Genomic DNA, 19113 nt, shown 5'->3' with positions numbered 1-19113 from the left:
CGCTGGCCTAGTGCGGATTGGTAGACTTCACACACCTTCGAAATTCCTATAGAGAACTTCTCAGATGTGCAGGTTTCCTCACGATGTTTTCCTTCACCGTTAAAGCGAACGATAAATTCACAAAGAATACACAGATGATTTTAGAAAAGTCAGAGGTGTGTGCCCTTGGGATTTGAACCTGCGGACATTCGCTCGGCAGTCCGTACCACTCCCAACTAGGCTATCGCCGCTTGCAAAAATAAAATTACTTTTTATTAATATTTATTTTGATCGGAACATAAACGTTTTTTATTTTGCTTGTATGATTATATAACTTAAAGTGTTGTTATTTAGAAAACAAATATATCATGGATTCATTTATCAAAATATCAAAATAACCCTGTAAATCACACATGGAAATTTCTAAACAATTGCAGCAAAAAAATATTACATATAGTTACATTTAATTTCTTCTGATATTAGAATTATTATAATATTATACCTACTCGTAACATAATTAATATGAATATAATATCACGCCAATCCCAAGCATAATGTGATGACAATATTCCGACGCACAAGAACAAATGGTTACATTTCCAACAGTACGATTTAATATCTACATTGGACAGTTCATACTCCGCTAATGGACTGCGCTCATCATTTTAATGTTTCTGATTTTAATAAGTAGACATTGTATACATTTATTTACAGCACGCTGAAATTAATTTCCTTTTTATATTAATGTAAATATTAATTTTAATTACTTTGTGTCTGATTGCAACAGTTACAGCAGAAACATTAAGGGAGCAATTAATAAATGATTAATCGTGCTCCGTTTTCAAAAGATCGGTTCTACTTATTTAATGATACTGAGGCATCACTCGCTTATTTTATGATACCATTGATATAGCGAATGAATACTAATACAGAATGGATGCGTTTATATCTCTAAGAACAGCTGACATAAAGTTTTTGACAACGCTTCTGATACTTGCATTACACTTAGATAAAATAGGCAAAATATCGTTAGTCATTGAGTAGACAAAATGAAGTCAAGTAATATAATAGCGAAGACGTATTGCTCAAGAACATTTTGAATATAATTATAGCGCTCTGATTCAGCAATTTTAGAACAAAACTTATTAAACGAGTAATTGCGTCTTTAACAAATTTGCGAAATGTACTTTGTGACAGGGATTAAAACAAAGTAGACTAATTTAAACAATAACCCCCATTAGAGATCGGGTTTCAATATTACTTTCTTTAGCTAAAACAAATTTGCTTCATCACTCTTGACTAACTAGTGACTGCTTAAGGCGAGCTTGGTTCATTACTCCCCCAATGTCTTTTACGGTTCGTTAGAAATGTAAAAACTCCACTCCTTTAGGATCAATATTGAGTGCGATTAAACTTTGACGCCAGTCCACGGGTTGTATTCAAATTAGCCTCACGGAATTTTGGAAACAAACGTACCGAATCTATTCGAGTTTGTGGTCAAAGTTTCAGTTGTCCCAGTTAGCGTTTAGAATACTGATCGCGCTTCTTGGGATTCCATCAATGGATTGCAACGGAACCTTTGCAAATCGTATACCCGAAATGATTGGGCTCGGTTTGACGTCTTTATTCAAGTAAAATAGGTATAATGGCTTACTAATGAACTTTGTATACATTTGTGAGAGTTGTACGTATTACAAAGGATTTATGTTAGTTTTAGAACCTGAGCATGCATTGAGAAACATTGTCACAAAATTTATAAGCTCCAACAAACTGAGCGACTTAACGACAAATTTACATATTTCTGTTCTATACGCCTGTAACACTAAAGGCTTATTTAGAGAACTCATTCGCTATTACTTCAAATCTTTGATGTGAACAAATTAAACTAGAACAAGCCAACTACTAGCCGAACTATAACTTTTTCTTTATAATTTTCCATCAATATTCAATTGATTAGACCGCACAGTCCATTATTTACGGTGATATTTAAACACCGTTAATTCTTACCAAAGATTAATTGATGATAATTCTTCCAATGTCGCAGTTTACGTGAAATAATATTTGCTGATACAAGAAAGTATGTAAAACCAAGACTTTAACAAGACCTTTGCATTTCAAAACTGAAATTTTGGTCGAATATTGAAAGACCTCTACGAGCGTGTTGCGAATGGAGGTGTTTTAATGAACTCCCTTTGTAAAGAACTGGAGCTAAAATCGAAAACCAAAATTTTAGGAGTCAAGATATTCGCAATTGTTTCCTGTGTGTTCCTCTTTCCTGTGGCTTGGTTTTCTAATTACAATTTTCGTAGAAAATTACATATTGTTTCAATATAAAAAAAAGTTTTTTGTCTTTACTCACGAAATGGAAACGTTTTAAATCAAGCGTCTGATGCATTGAAAAACTCTCATCTATTTCGATTGTATCGGCAGATAAAACATTCGTGGAATCGAAAACGTGATATCTATTTTTCTGAACGCTTTACCAGACAAGTAGGTCAGGTTGCTAGCGACATTTCTAACGATCTCGTCAAGCAAAATGTTGGAAACGTTATTTTTTAATTGAACATCGCGTTTGTGCACTATATTTTAAACTATGACAAACCTTAATAAAATTACACATATAACATATATATTATACGTTCCGACATACTAAGATGAATTTCACAACATTAACCACTGTAATATTATTACTACGTAATTTTTTATGTTGTACTTGTATGAATAAGTTTACTTTGATAGTGTCACATAATATTATTGTCGTCATATTAAGATTTTCATAGCATTTTGACAATAGCTTTAATACTTTAAATCTAATGCCATCTGGTCTATATAGCTTTAATCGGGTTATGAATATGTAGTAGGTAGTACTTTAGTTCCTCTCTTGCTTAAATTATGTAATTAAAGCAGATTTTAGGACATGGAATGTGTTCCTTTTTAGATGTTTCTAATAATGGGGGGACTAGTTACATGCAAATATTCAGAATAAAATTTAAATTTAAAACAAGCATGTCTCTAAATTCTGGCACAAAAACCGCTCAGTGCTAAAATATTCAGAATTACTTCCCGTTTCGATTACAACAACAGTTTAATAATAGTGGAACGGCTGACCAAGTTGTAGCAACAAATACAATATCGTTTTCCGATGAGAAGGGAAACTTCGCTCGATATCGTTCTGGTAAATCTTTTCAGGGTTTAGAAAAATAATTGGATTGCTACATTGAGGGAGAGCAATTACATTCGGCAAGAGAAGCAATTTCGATTTACTCAACATGGACGATTTAGGTAAACTTCCCCGTATTAAATTGTGCTACCCCCGTTTTATATTTGGTTCATAAATCCCGTTTAAGGGTTCGATTAAGATTTTCCTTATCCTTATTTAAATGTGTATGGGTACGTTAACGGGTCCTTCGACACAAATCTGAGGTAAGTGCGTAAGAAAATTCTGCCTCAATATTAAGGGCCGCGAACAATTTGATAACTTAAGTTCGTTAACAATTCAGATATATTGAAGGTAGACGCTAATTCTAAATATTTTGTGTGAGATAAATTATTTTCAATGTGTATTTTTGTTAACGTACAAATTATGTTTTCTAAAAATAGCTTTATGTAACAAGCATTGATAGAATACGATGTCGTTAACAATAAACCTCGAGAGAATCCCTGTCTATATTTATAAGCCGACTATAGCAGTCTGAAAGTTACGATTTTCGCAAATAATGTACGGATAAGTCGACACCTAGTAAACAGGTGGGTATTTCACCCGTTACATGATACATCATTAGAGGCTCCTATACTACATATTGTATATTTACAAACAAGGTCTCTATTTTTTTTTCATTAGTTAATTTACATCTCAGCTTATAAATGTTAACTAAAACTTTAATATGGAAATATCTTTAAAAAATCCAAATAACGTGGAGAAAATAATCACAGCCAATAGCGACAACACCTTCAATAACTTAAACACCATTGTAAAAACTTATACCAGTATAAGTTATCAAACAAGATTACTTTGCTTCGTGCACAAAACTTTAAGAACGTAATAGATTTTTATCAACTTTTATCTTGTATTGCGTTAACAGTACGTAATTCTTTTTCCAAGACAAATATTTCGCTAATTTCATAAGATAAGGACCCTTCTTTTCCAATCATGTGACCCTGGACACAATTTAGGACAAGTTCTAACTTACTATGTATACACTTCAACATGTTCACTGGCAACGTGGTAACATGGTATAGAGACAAACTTTTAATATTTATATGTACATTTATTGTAATAGTAGTGCGGCAATCCACAAGCAATTTGTATCAATAAATCATGTTCAAAAATATATATAGTATTAGCTTTTGCATGCGACTCAACCCGCGTCATTTTTTTTCTCGGAATAAAAAGTAACCTATACCACTCAAGAGTAATACAGCTTCCTATTAAAAAAAATACATAATCGATTTAGTAGTTCCTCAGATTAGTGCGTTCAAATGAACTCTTCCTTTTTGTAATATTTGTATAGAGTTGCGTATACATTTTAGTATTTCTTATACCGCTAACGAAAAATTTGAATAGCATTGTGAGTATTGTTACAGAGCGAAATTAATATGTACAGATTAGATTTTAAACCCTTCACTTATTTTATTCAACATAATCTAGCATATTAGCTAACAATACGTTGCTTGTCCGTCAAAAATCCTCAATAGCATCTACCTCCTACGCAACAGCATTAGTAGAACATGCGCTTCTTGTCTTGCCATCTTAAAACTTAATCGAAGGTTACTAAGGTTGCAGAATGTAGTGTAACTATTGCAACCATTAAACGAAATAGAGCAGCTCCAAACTATTAGCTACCCTAATTATAAAACAACAATTAATTACACCAAGCAAATTAGCACATCAAATTCACTAGAGCCTTCTCGAAATGGTTTCCATCACATGTAGATTTTCTCACGATGAAATTCAGAACATTATTCTGTAAAATCTATTAAAACAACTATTACACTCGAAACTACTGTAGTGAAGTATTTTAATGATAATATCGCGGTTAATGCCACACTTGCCGAGCATTACGGATCCCGAAATTGTATTTGAAGCTTTTCAGAACTTGGACATTAGCAGCCAAGTTTTTCCGTAACGCACACGGTTGGCTAACCACTAATGGAGAATGGTCTTACGAAGTTTTGTTGAGACGCAGTATAAAAAAAAGTTTCTTTCACTGAAAATCGCTAAAGACCGGTCTCATCCGAGTTGTGAACTTTTTCTCGACACTAATAATCCCCGTATAAGGCCTGCGTTTTAATGTACACGTTGTGAGGTAGATGAAAAAAACAACTTTTTAAAGTTGTGGGTATTAAGAACAATAATGATGAGAATTTTTTTTACTTACGAACTGCAAATAACAATGTATTGTTTCGTAGTGGCGAAGGGTCCATAGAACCCGATTTCTGCCAGCTTCCCTTTCATATCTTATGTAAAATCTAATTATCATTATAATTATTTGCATGCCGCATTTATGCATATTGGTACCTACATACTATGTCGGGTTCCTTTTCGAAAAATTTCACCCTTCGCCTCTGCTGTCTCATAAATACTTTCACTGCTTTGTGAGCCATAAATTACTAAAAACCAACACCATAAATTAAATTTTTAGTAAATTAAATATTTTCAATTAAGTCGTTTAAAAACACACTATACACCCCTACTATATAAACCATGTGAATAATTTATGAGCACCTCAGCATTATCATTATTAGGATATTCATTATTATCTTCATTATCTTAAGGAGATCCATTGCTAGTTAAAAGAACACCTTCAAAGCCCACTTTGTCAATACCATATTAATACCATCCTATACGCGGACTTCAATAATAAACGATAATAAAAAACAATTTCACCTCATATCTAACAATTCCAACTTGTTCCAAGCTACGTAAAATTTCGTCGAAATATATTAGCTAAGGGTGATACCCTACATGGGTGGGGTGAGGCAAGGCAATATTAACTTGCCGACGCTGTGTACGATGGTGGAATAAGAATCGTCATTGCCAGTCGATACAGCCCGAGACTAGCTACCAGCACGTATGAGAAAAGCGTTTGAAATAATAAACAAGTTTGTTAACAAAGTGTTGCTTTGTGCCATTTTTATGCAGCGCAGGTGTTTATCGATTTTTTGGATGTGTTGTTTATTGATCGTGTTATCGTCTTGTAGCAATGTGTGTCCTTTGTAGTACTCGAATATTTGCTGATCCTCAATTCTATCAATTTATGATTTTTCTGTAATAAAATATATTCCTTGTATATCGGTAAAGTATCTTTTACTACATAATACACCATGAAAATAAATTTACTGCATTCTTACCTCTGTTTTCATACATGAATTCAAATTTATCCAACTTTTGAAAATTAACAAATTAATAATAAATTCATTTTAAATAATGAGTAGTTGTTTTAGTATAATGAATCTCCCGACGTAATTTAAGATCACATCAGGACCATTCCACACATGTTCCATTAAATAAACCTTGTCAACGAACAATACATAGTATAACACAGTTCAGCACTATCAAACCGCGTACAGTTACAGGTTAATTCAACTAAATCAATTATCACTGTGTACCCACAGAGATTGAGACGTGACAGCTGACAAGATAACTCGCTAATGGAGCCGCGGCTTCACTCGCATTTTGATTAGAAACGTTGATTTATGCTAATGCGTCGGTGCATTGAATTGCTATGTCGTTATCTTGTACTATAGCTGCATCTATTTCGCGGTATTTAATATAGGGGAGTTTATCGTAATCGTAAACAACGCCCCCTTGTTTAGATTGAACGTGATGTACTAATATTACCTCCGATCTTGTTAAACAAAACTGGTACCTATCAAGATTAGATATTTATTGGTGAACGAGTACATATAAAACTAAACTATAAAATGAAGTGACTCTTGTACATTAATAAAAAAATAATAATAATAATTAAACCTTAAAATAGTAGAACAATGTTTTTGCTGATCAGAATGTATCCGGGAATTATTTCCTCCGATTCCCTCACTAGGGAAGCCTGTATCGAGAAAATCGTCCTACGAGAATACAATTTGTGTTGACTCTTACAGTTAAATACATCCAAGATAACGGTACAAAATCCTCCATTCTGTTAAAAGAGCTCACCATTTTCTAATAGACATAATTGCTTCATAACGCTCTGAAAAAAGGCACGAAAATTACGCGTGTTGTTCTCTTGAGAGTATTAAGTAATTTGAAGGGTTGAACTGAGCGGAGCTTCCATCCATCACTAGACGCGCTCAATTGACATCGACGTCAGCGCTTAACCCCTAGTTGCTAACACTTGTCTTACATGCTACTGGAAAGGTTTATCGATTTGTCAGTATTGATGATAAAGGTTGGTTTATTGCGGATAAGATATTACATTCTTGCGATTGTAAGACCAGCATAGTTTGGTAGTAATTTGAGCACTGCTTTAGAATAACTTGAATTAATTATTTTGTCTATTAATTATCTGTACCTATATATCAAAACTGTAATCAACATGATGTGGTAGAAAGTAGATATTATATTCCACTTTTAGTATTTATAAATATTTTGATTGACAAATTAGGTTTGAAGCAAATGAATAGCCAGACGTCAGTAAGACAAGCAGAGTTAGAAGTGTGCATCATCCTAAAAACTGGTGCAACTGCATGGTGAGACTTGTAATTGTGGTTTTAATTCAATCTTAAATTCTACCTTATTGTATATCTTATCTCGACGTCCATGAGTTTCTCGTCTCGCAATATAGTTAAAAGAAATGTTTCAAGTCTTCTCCTGCCTAATACTAGGCCCGCATTTTATTACACTTCAAACAACACCACACCTGAAATTACCTCATAATATGTAAATAATATATGAATCCATGTAAGCCTAGTGCTGAGGAAGATTTATGAACGTATTCTGCTCCCACGTACTCGCACATCTACCGTGATGACTCCTGTCAATCAATCTTAAAATTGTCATTCCCAACATCTCCTTGGAATGCACGGGAATTTTGCAACATTTTTTACACAACTCCCTCATCGATATAGGCGATTGCAATCAGTATATAATAGAGTAATACCTAAAGAACATTAATTGGCGTAGCTAGCTAACTAAGGGCCTCTCATCCCATTTCATCAGCCTACAACTGTCCACTACTGAACATAGGCCTCTCCTAGAGCGCGCCACGTTGTTCGGTCCTCCGCTCTCCTCATCCAGCGTCCACCAGTGATCCTACGAATATCGTCGGTCCAACTAACTAAGGGCCTAGGGCCAAAATATATGGGGCCTGCCGACCCAGTGGGTATAATATGGCATGACCTTAACCAAAAAGAGGCCTGGCTGGAATCAAGAATAAAAGCCCTGAGCAAGGTCCAGTGGGGGGGGGGGAGATTTTCGTAGCCTGGAGGACCCCTGTGCACCGCACCGCCTAGCCCTACAAGTATGGAAGTAAAGAAGGCCATTACAAGTGCGTGTCAAGTTAGTTATGTGGAATATCTTGTGAAAACGTGTTTAAGTAGAGATTTTTTCAATAATGTAATTTTAACAAATGTATCTAAATGTGCGGCAAATATATATTTAGTTCATAGTCTTACATACATTTTATTTTATTTCAGTACGTTCGTTTATTCTATAATAGCATTGTCTACGTCCAAAGCAAACGACTATAGCACTCGATGCGCATTCACAATCAATGCCCTTTCAAATTATAATAAAATGCTGGTTTACTTTGAAACCTCTAGTGCTTTCTGGGAAAACTTCTCAACAGCAATCTCCTTATTAACTCGAACATCTTGTTTATAACTCGGCATTTCTTTGCAAGTCGATTCGATGAAATTAATAAATAAAGATTTTCGATGTAGCCCGCGCAGCCAACTTCTCCATTCATTTACAAAGTAAACCCCAAGTTGCACTCTCGAAACTCATTAAAAGTAAATCCTGGTGCATTTTCCAAAGACGTTGAATTAAAGCTTCTTTAAAGAAATTTTCTTAAAACTGCGAGCGTTGAGCGTGCCTCATTTGCCACTATTGAGACGTTTCCTCATAGTTCAATGCACTGCCTTCCGTTCAAATGAAGCTAAGGATTGAATCGTTTAGAATTCATCCCTTTGATACAACGGACTGTTTGGTTACATATAGCAAGCGAAAAGTAACCCCAGTCAAGAAAATAATATCTACTGGCCTATTCAATGATGTAGTGGTTTGTCTTTACGAAATGTCAGACTTCAAAATGTTATCTTAGACATTCCAAAAACTGACAATTCATAACCATCTCAAACAACCTAAACGTTTGAATATAAATCGCTTCTTATAGCCGTTTCATTTAACAAAATAAACTGTACACGAGTCGAATAGATTATCTATCCTAATGTTGCTTTTATTCCAACCATAAAGCCTAGTTTTCAATATCTACATGCTGACCGATTCAAGCAAATCCCTTTTGGATAGCCGCTCTGCAACGTCGGGGACATCTTGTTTCAGTCAATATTTAAAGGAAAATTTTATTTGGATTTGTATTCAGAAGGAAATAAATAAACGTTTTGTATTTTCATATCGTATTTTATATTTTCATTGTTCGTTGTTCTAAATAAAAGAATAGAATCTATTGGTATTGAATTTCAAAGTATGTTATTAGGTTAGTAGAGATTTGAACTAAAAATCAATCTTATCTTTAAAATTGTGGGTTTACAAATAACCTTAACGTGGTCTACTCAATAATAATACATTGATGTAATTAGTTTTCTTAAGCGGTGCCACTAAAATTTGATATCTAAAGCTAATAGAATAAAATCTATTTAAGCTAACACTTCAATTATAAAACTTAAACAGGGTCTTCCCTAACAATGCACCTTCACAGAAACACTACCAACTAAGGCTATTAAGCATAAGCTTCTTAATCCATCACTATCCGAAGACGGTAGATGCACAGACGCAGGTCTCAATAATTTAACAAAGTATATAGAGACAGAAGGGTGGCTGTGCGCGATGGTTGTTTATTTAATAATGTTGTGCAGCGCCGATAAGCGGTAGTATTGTGAAGCTCCAGACATAGTCATAAGATACGATAGACCCGCTCAATAGCCAATATACCTTGACGACGCACTAACAACGTGTGAACGTTTGATAACTTAGAAGCTATGGAGGTGAAAACAATTTAATGCTAGCGTAAACTATATCGGTATCAGAATCATTGAAGTAAATATTGATATGTTCTAGGGTGTTCGATGAAGGATGTTTGATATGAATTTCTTAGGCGTCTCGATGGAATATATTCTCCTAAATTAACCGCAATAGGATTTTGTAATTTCCATTTGGTTGACTCCGCACATAACTAGATTTTATATTTACGTATTTTCAATTGACATTAATAAATAGATATCAAATACACAATTAATTAAATTATAAAACTGACGTTTTAAAATAAGTTTCCCAATGATATTGGTGTCATACTTTATATTTAGCCGTATCTACCGATTAGTATGTCTGCTGTCACCCCAATTTCTACAAATGCGCTCTGCTTGCCAAACACTGATATTAGTTTTCTCCAAAAGTACTCCGGCCGAGTGTTTCCCGCTATATTTCATTTAAAATAGCTCTACTTTAACTCATGCAGCCATATTTATTAATTTATCGGCTTGTTCATTTCTACACTCGTATTTTATACTTATTTGTATTTAGTATTATTACCGTAATGTATACTTGGAATACTCTCTATTTATAAGAAATTATCTATAGATATTATAAACTGAAAATAGTTGATGATATAGAATAAGGAACGATATTTTGTTCCGACTACTATAACAGGTAAACATGTTCGAGAAAATAATTATTTTCTAAGATAGGTACTTTTCTAATAATAAACAACAGTAGATTATAAACAAATAGAACAAAAAAATGAAATGAAATGAAATGATTTATTTGAATCTGTAAAATGTTATACATTATTTAGATTCCGTCAATATTAACTCTACCACCAGTTCGGAAAGCAGTTTTCACCAGAGAAGAACGGGCAAGAAACTCTGGTGTTGCTCTTTTCAATCAGTTTAGGGTAAAGACTACAGTACATGATAAACTAAGAAGAAAAAAAAACAAAAAAAGTAAAATGTATGCGAAATACTAGGAAATATCTTAAATACTCGCTCAAATTAAATTAAAGATAGTTTCTGATAATCTAACTGTAATACAATAAGCGTGTCCTACGAAATAAAACAGTATACGTATAATTTTATACAAAACCCTTATCCAAGTCTTCAAAAATCTAACGCCTCTGTGCTCAGCCTCGCGGAAAATGGCCATCTTGAAAATTAATGGATATTTTATTGCGTCACAAGTTAAATTACGCGTGAATACGAATGAATCCCACAAATATATTCCTTAAAATGTTTCACATTGATATTGACGTGTGTTGTACTTTATATAAAACGATTCCCTCTTAACATTCGTCGACTCAATAAGCCAATGTATTCGAAAAAACGGATTTCTTAAAGTATTATCCCAGAATGAAATGGCGTTATTCTTGAGGGATAAATATAAAGTGATTTTATATCCTTCGCATTTCACTCATGATTACAATCAAGTTTGAAAATAAAATGTTTTAGTTTGTGTTCATTTTTGTATACATTAAATTAGTGTAAATAAAATTGCTTGCCCACAGCAACATTACACGACATTGTGGCGACCGGTGACATTGCTCGGTATCTGGATTTCATAATGCTCCCTCTTGTCTTTAAGGGTCAGTTTAAAATCTATGTTTATTATTTGAGGACTTAGTATATATATATTTTTTATTGATTTGAATGACGAGACGAGCTTCATTGTTTCCACGGTTCACCACGCTAGACATACAGGCTAGGATGTGGTAAAGAATCATACCAAATTACTTTCATGATTGAGCCTATGCGATGTGTCGCGTACCTAATTCGCAGGTATAGTCTCATTGCATGAAAATAGTCTTAAAGCATCTAATTTAATACTGTCTTTTCATATAGAAATTCCGAATAATTAAGGAAATTATCCGCTCATGGCACACTACTGACTGAAATATTAAAAAAGATAGATCCTCTATTATGTGGCCAATTATTGATTAATATGTTAGATTTTTGAATTTAACAAAAATACTCCTCCATATTTTCATAATATGCTAATGTTAACCCGTAGTATAAAGATAATGGTATATTTATTTATTTGGCAAATATGGGTAGAACAGATAATCATACATGAGATTCTTTAGAGCAACCATATTTAACCGGAGATTTGGTATGCAAAAATACATTGTTTGAATTTTTTAAAGTGCTTATGTCACAATTATATGTTATGAAAGTGTTATGTTAAGTAGTCAAAACTTAACAATAATACATATTCTTTCAACAATAATAAAAATTCTTTTGTTTGTTTTACCTAAGTATATCACAATTATAACATAAGAAAATTATAAAGTAATTTAAAATCACTTCAGTCACAGTTTGTCAATTAAGATTAAAGAAAAATAGAATAAACGTCACTTTGGGTTATTACCTAAAATTATTAAAATGGTGCCATTAAAAACTCTGTTAATAATTATAATACTCCTCATCCACAAACAAACTTCTTAACTGTTTTAGAATATTCATGTAAAGAGAACGTATTTATTTTATTACAATATTTTGTGGGGCAATATTTTGTCGGCATCACGACATGTATTAACGAGCTCTTCTAACGCCCCGTCGAGTAAACAGATTGCTAATATATCTAGAGCCAATTTCACGGCGTATTGTTGGAAAAGGCCTGGAGGTTACACTTGATACTGCCATACACTACGTTCAAACAGTAAACACTACGTTTAATTTAAAACCATGTACTGCGTATTCCTACTTCGCGAAAGTGATATAAATTTAAATTATTCGGAAGTTATAAACTAGGGTGCTAATGTGTGAACAGTTTAATTGTTTTAGTTTCTCCCTCAGGTAAATAATAAATTAAAACTTTAGAGAATCATTTCGTTAATTGTTCTGACGCAGTAAAATATTCCTTAAAATTTATGATTTACCAATCTACACCATGAAATTTTGGCAAGCGCGCCCATATTAAGAATTTGGAACGAAAATAAAACTTTAAATTCTTAAAACTAAAAATGCCTTTTCCGCTGTCGTATAAAGAGTAATGAAAAGAAAAGTTCGATTTCACGACACATAGATTATTTTTAACGTCCCCTTTTGTCCACAATGTATGTGAAGTTTTCATATAAAATTTTATGACGGTAGATTTTCAACTGAGGTCCGATTCCGATGACCGACATTAAAGATGATGTGACATCAACTCACCTTTGTGAAAAGTAACATATGAGCTCACAGAAGTAACAGTTTAAATCTTCCAATTCAAACAGTAGAAGCTCTTCAATAATGATAAGTATGAAAAGAGAACGACAATCGAATTGAATATTTTCGAATGTTGTCATAAAATCAAACTGTTTTCAATATCTACTTATTCGGAATATCGAAATGCCATTAGGTACTTGCGACACCGTTACGGTTTCATAGAAGTTTTCCAGATGAGAAAGATGAAATCGCCCGCGCTACGCTATAATGGTTTCCTTAGCTGAATTTGTGCAAGTAAGTGCACTTTACCTGCAAGATGAATAGAACTAGCAGAATATTTCATAGTTGGAAACAACTTGGCTCATACTCAACTAAGTTTGGGCTCTGAATAGCGGCTACTATTGTATCATCACCTGATTGGTAATTTATTGTTTTTACTTGCCAGAATGTATCTTTGAACTAAAGTTCTTATCGCAGTAGCACCAAAGTTTAATTTATTGTGAATATAAGAACAAAAATAACTACTGCAAATAATGCAAGAACGCAAATGCAAAACATGCAATTACATCTTAGATAAATATATATGAATTTATCTAAGATGTTATGTATGCTGTATAATATATAATAATATACGGCTTCAATCTATATACCATCTTCATTTCACTAATCGTGTTTGAGGCATGAATAAAGAAGTTATTTTAAATTACCAAAAACAAAATATCCAATCTTGAAATTAAACAAACATTAAGTCTCATTCATTATCCTAAGAATCTTCCCCATAAATTAAAAATAAAATGCGGGCTCCTTTCTCCAGCCGAGGTCAATGAAACCACCATTACTCCAGAGCATATTTCAAGACTGCGAAACCAAAATGTTACGTTATCTGAATAAACCGACTCGGTGAGCGTCCATCTTTGAATTACAGAAGTTTCTCTTCAACTTTACTCAGCTTTTCCATTTTATAGTCTCGCGGTTTAATTGTTGCTTCGCCTTTGATCTGATCTGTTTAATTCAACACTCGTATTCCTTTGTACCCTTAATGTGTTATTTAACAATTAAAGATCAAGATACTGGTTTGTGTTACAACCAATGTTGTATACATTGTTTTCCATTTCAAATAATTGTAGTGTTCAAACTTATGTCTTACGTCGTATTCTCATAAGTTTGAATCTAGAACGTCATGAATATAAATAGAAAGTAAATACGTTATAGATATACATACAAATACACGAATTACTTATAGAGTTTTATTATAAAGATTATTGAAACATGTAAATCATGAGTGATTAATAATATTTAAATTATTTAAAAAATATATTAAATTATCATTACGATTCGGAAAGTCACATTCAAAATACAACGTTTTAGCATAAAAGTACACACTATCAACAAATGGACACATACCAATGCCCGTCGCATCTCACACGCGTCCGAATTATTGTTTTTGACAAACGTTAAAGGTATTTGGGCTGTGTCGTTTTTTTAACATGGACGTTATTTGAAGGGAAGTTTTTATAGTCTAAAGTAGGTTAATGTACAAAGTGGGTAATGTAAGTAATCTCCGATGTTTATAAAATTATTTAAGAATATGATGATTGGAACATAATATAGATTATGTGTTTCTTGAAAATTATTCTATAGTCCCACTAATCATGCAAAATTAAAGATCAAAGCTGCCACTGCATGTCGATTATCTACAATTTGAAATATAATGAAATCTAACTTTTCTTTACCTACTTTATTAATCTACTACTGTAACTACTGATAAAGGGGATCCGGAAAATGTAAATAGCATCAGCATGTGATGAAAACTTGGTAAGTAATGATGATATAAATGTAGCATTGTGGACCTGCCTTAAAAATAATATGAAATGCAATTACATTTAACAATTAACATAAAATACATAGTAGAGATTATGACAAGTTTAATAACCTCACCAGTCCCCAACCACAAAGAACGTCAGAGCGAAATATCTAATACTCCCACATGCAACGCATCAAGTAATATCTAATCCCAAAGAGATCATATTTCTAACCCATTGTACTGATCAAAGACAATGTATTCCTTTTAAAAGCAGCACTGAATTACTCCAATGCATTTTCTTCTTTTGTTATTCATTCAACTTGCGTCATACTTGTACATTATACGAGTGGATACGAGAATAATTCTACTTGATGAACAAAGAAAAAAGTCACGTTAATTAGGATGTCAGGCAACGCAAATAATAATCCCGGCGTGGCTCATTTCGTATGCGAACCAGGCTTGCTCCCGAAAAATTTATCCGCGCATTTTTTTACACAATACAATTACAGGAATATTTACTTAATGTCCGACGGAAAAACATGTATGACCGTGTTTTTAATTCGCTTGTGGTCGGAGTTTTGTTAATTTCATTAGTGTGGATGTAGATTGCATGTGCCCCGTTATTTTTATTTAGACTTAACTCTGTAATTTGTTGAACTGAAACGAATTTAATAAATAAAAATATCATTTTGTGGATACGCATCGTTACTCATAATATAGAACAAGAACCAAGACAGAAACTGATATCTTTATCCACACAATCTAATACATAAAGCTAAAGAGTTTGTTTGTTTATCTCAAGAACTATTCAACCGATTCTGATTTTTTTCACTATTAAGAATCTACATTACTTCTGAGTGCTATAGGCTAATTGTTATCCCGGGTAAATATTTATCCCGAAAAAAGTATTTCACGCGGGCGGAGCTGCAGGCAAAAGCTAGTGTGATATATTCAATTTAATATAGTTTTTCTATACTATCAGCTTACAGTGAAAATACAAAATCTAGATAGACGTTCAGATACTCCGTAATTTCTGGCAGACAGGGATACTTTTCTCATCGATAAACAGTTTCGGAGTCTTCCAAGAAATGTATTTCTTGTGGCACGTTCAGTGTTCCTGTATAAACATAGAATCTCATTCATATTCCCAGTTTTACTAAACATAAAATGCACGCTCCACGATATTGATCTGCGTGGAAAAGCTCATTTTGTTTTATTCCACCACTCGAAGGGAGCTCTCGAACCCTTTCAAGGGTGCCAGTGTTTATTTACATTTCACTATATCTTCTAAGATGGCGCCAACAAGCGAGTACCTAGCCAATTATAGTGTCTAAACCAATAAATTGTAGAGATTTTGAAAAGATACGAAAGTGTAATTACAATTGCAAATATAAATTGATATATTTCATATTCTCTAATGTGTCTGTGTAAAAAATAGATAAAACTAAATTGTTTGTTTTTTGTTCACAGAATTCCTAATAATGGGTGCACTAATTCAGTCTTTTCTCTGTGGGGATTGAAGGGATGTACCAACTTAAAACGAATACTTACCGATGCTTTTCATAGTTCAACTACTTATGTCAATAAATCGTAATAAATTCAACCATTTAATAACATTGACAGAAACAAGATTGGCCAATAAATACTCAATCCTGCCGGTTAAACAATGAGATCGTGGTGGATACAGCGCATACATTATTTTTATGACAAAATCGAATGGTGTACTCGAGGGAAATCATTGTGTTTTCACGCGAAGGCGCATGGGATTGCTAGTTCGCACGCGGCGGGCTTGCAACTACCTACACACATACAATAATATGATCCGCGTATACTGCACGGTTTGTAACAGCCAGATGTCTCAAGGAACTAAGTTTCTAGTTTCTACACAGACACTTCGGAAATTCCCATGTTGGTCCGACAAGGAACTTTCTTGGGTTGAATTCTTGATTGTCGTACAGATTTCGAGAAAATAAAATTGGCGTATTTTCGCCAGGTTTACGCTTGAGTTTATATAAATAATGACATCTTGCATCATTTTCTCATTACAATTGCGTACCTTTATACATATAAAAAGGTACACCTTTCGCGGCGGGCGCTGAAAACGCTTGGGAGGCGGGGGCTTCAGAGCTCCTCTGTTTCTTCCTCCTCCATCGTCGGGGTCCGACGACGACGCTTCCGACTACGAGTTGCAGGGGGAAGAAGAGATAGGGCGCTTTGTAGCAAATGGGACTATAAGGATAATTAAGAAACAAAATAATAAATAAACGATTACATAACAAACAAAACAGTATAAGTATAGGTTGTAAAAGACGCTGCTGACGCCTTGTCGCAATATTTTTCAGGATGACTGTGATACAACATATGTATTTAAATTAAGAGGTATATATGGCTTGTTCACTATTTTTTAGTTTTCATGAAGTATTTCCAATACAAATATACTTAGCCTGATCAAAAAATAAAAAGGATCGTCATATTCTGGTAAAATATGGAACTAAATAATTTCTTGTACTTACTGATTGACACTATGTTATATAGCTACACTATATTATATAGGTATCAAGAACGATAACTTTAAAAGTGAGTATAGAATAAAGAATTTGCTAGAGCATTATAATGTTCTAATGAATTATAAGAACAATTTGTAACAAAATATTGACCGTTGTGTTCAAAGTGAACTTCAATAAAACTAAGTAATGGCGAGGGCTACATGGTCTGTTACAAGAAATGCTCTAGACCAGCTATACTCTAAGTGTGTTCCGCGGAACCCTAGGGTTCCGTGATACCTCTGTCGGGGTTCCGCAAGAATTTAGAAAAAAAAATCAAAACACCTCTCTCTGGTCGCTCCGCGGCCGCGCGGAGACAAGACGCTATGAACGTTATTTATTTATTTATTTGTATTTGTAGAAACATGTGTTACAATAGCTGGTACAATATCTTATAAGTTTCGTATCAACAATTTTATACTTGTACAACCCGTTCGCTCTAAGTTTGCCGGTCTGTGGAATGCGCGTACTCTCCCCCACGTGACAACAAAACTTATAATGTGTCATAGTTTTACCCAAATATGTACGTACACAATTTTTATTGTTACAATTAAATAAAAAATATTTTTATAATAATTATATTTTGCTGACGCTACTTTTCGAACATCATACCTATCGCCAGCGCCAAACTTAAAACGAGCGGGTAGTATACTTGTGAGCGCGCGTATAAAAACAATTGTTTTATTGTAGGGTTCCATCAAGTATTTTGCTTCCCAAAAGGGTTCCGTCATTTAAAAAGTTTGAGAGCCACTGCTCTAGACTATACTCATCTTTGAATAAATGAGAAAGCAAAAGTGGCGTCTCCAAATGTTCTTAATTTTCCTGGTCAGACTATCGATATATGGGTTTTTTAAGCATACCGACGGCATGGTATTTCATAATATTATAAAATATTATGACTTGTTTATTATATAAAAATATAATCATAAAAACTGTTTTTTTTTTACAGAAAATGCAGTTTTTGTGCTATCTAAACGTTTATAAAAGCGTCATCTGTTTTCATATTTTTGAACTTGTTCGTCACAAGAGAAATGAAATTTTTTTTTTAAAAATACCAATAGATGGTATTGTAATGAAAACCTCTCTACAGTACAGATTTTTTTTTTTATTTGATATTTAATTATTACAACAACGATTGTTTTAATTTATTGGTGATTTATTACTAAAGTAATGTAATAATTACCTTTTATATATATGTCAATGCTTTTGTATATTTTTATTATATGGCAATTATCCAGTCTACTCATTTTTAGTTTGTTCTCAATTACATTTTTAGCATGCTGTGGACCTTCAGCCGTTATTGATAAAAATTTTAAAATACATAAAAAAAAATTAGTGGTATTAGTCCCAATATAAATTTAGAAACCATACAAGAAATAATTATTATCGCCACTTTTGACCGAAAATAAATAATGAATAAGTTTTGTTATACACTATTCGATCGTAAATTTACATGAAATGAAACGTACTCCT

General features: G+C 33.3%; 1 long non-coding RNA gene across 2 annotated transcripts in view; it reads right to left on the bottom strand.

Moving 5' to 3' along the window:
* Positions 1 to 9280, bottom strand: part of LOC115442930 — a 34415-nt gene extending 25135 nt beyond the window's left edge. The window contains exons 1-3 of one of the 2 annotated variants that reach the window (XR_005112219.1): positions 8600 to 9280; positions 7715 to 7841; positions 7082 to 7172 (exon numbers count right to left, since the gene is read on the bottom strand). This is a non-coding gene — a long non-coding RNA (uncharacterized LOC115442930). The remainder of the gene's footprint in view (positions 1 to 7081; positions 7173 to 7714; positions 7842 to 8599) is intronic. The other variant, XR_003938567.2, reaches the window with a different exon arrangement.
* Positions 9281 to 19113: the final 9833 nt, after the last annotated feature.

This window comes from Manduca sexta, chromosome 11 (genome assembly GCF_014839805.1).
Source record: "Manduca sexta isolate Smith_Timp_Sample1 chromosome 11, JHU_Msex_v1.0, whole genome shotgun sequence".
In the NCBI taxonomy this organism is placed as follows: Eukaryota; Metazoa; Arthropoda; class Insecta; order Lepidoptera; family Sphingidae; genus Manduca; species Manduca sexta.
Note: the sequence above shows the minus strand (reverse complement) of the source record. Positions and strands in the feature narration are given on the sequence as shown.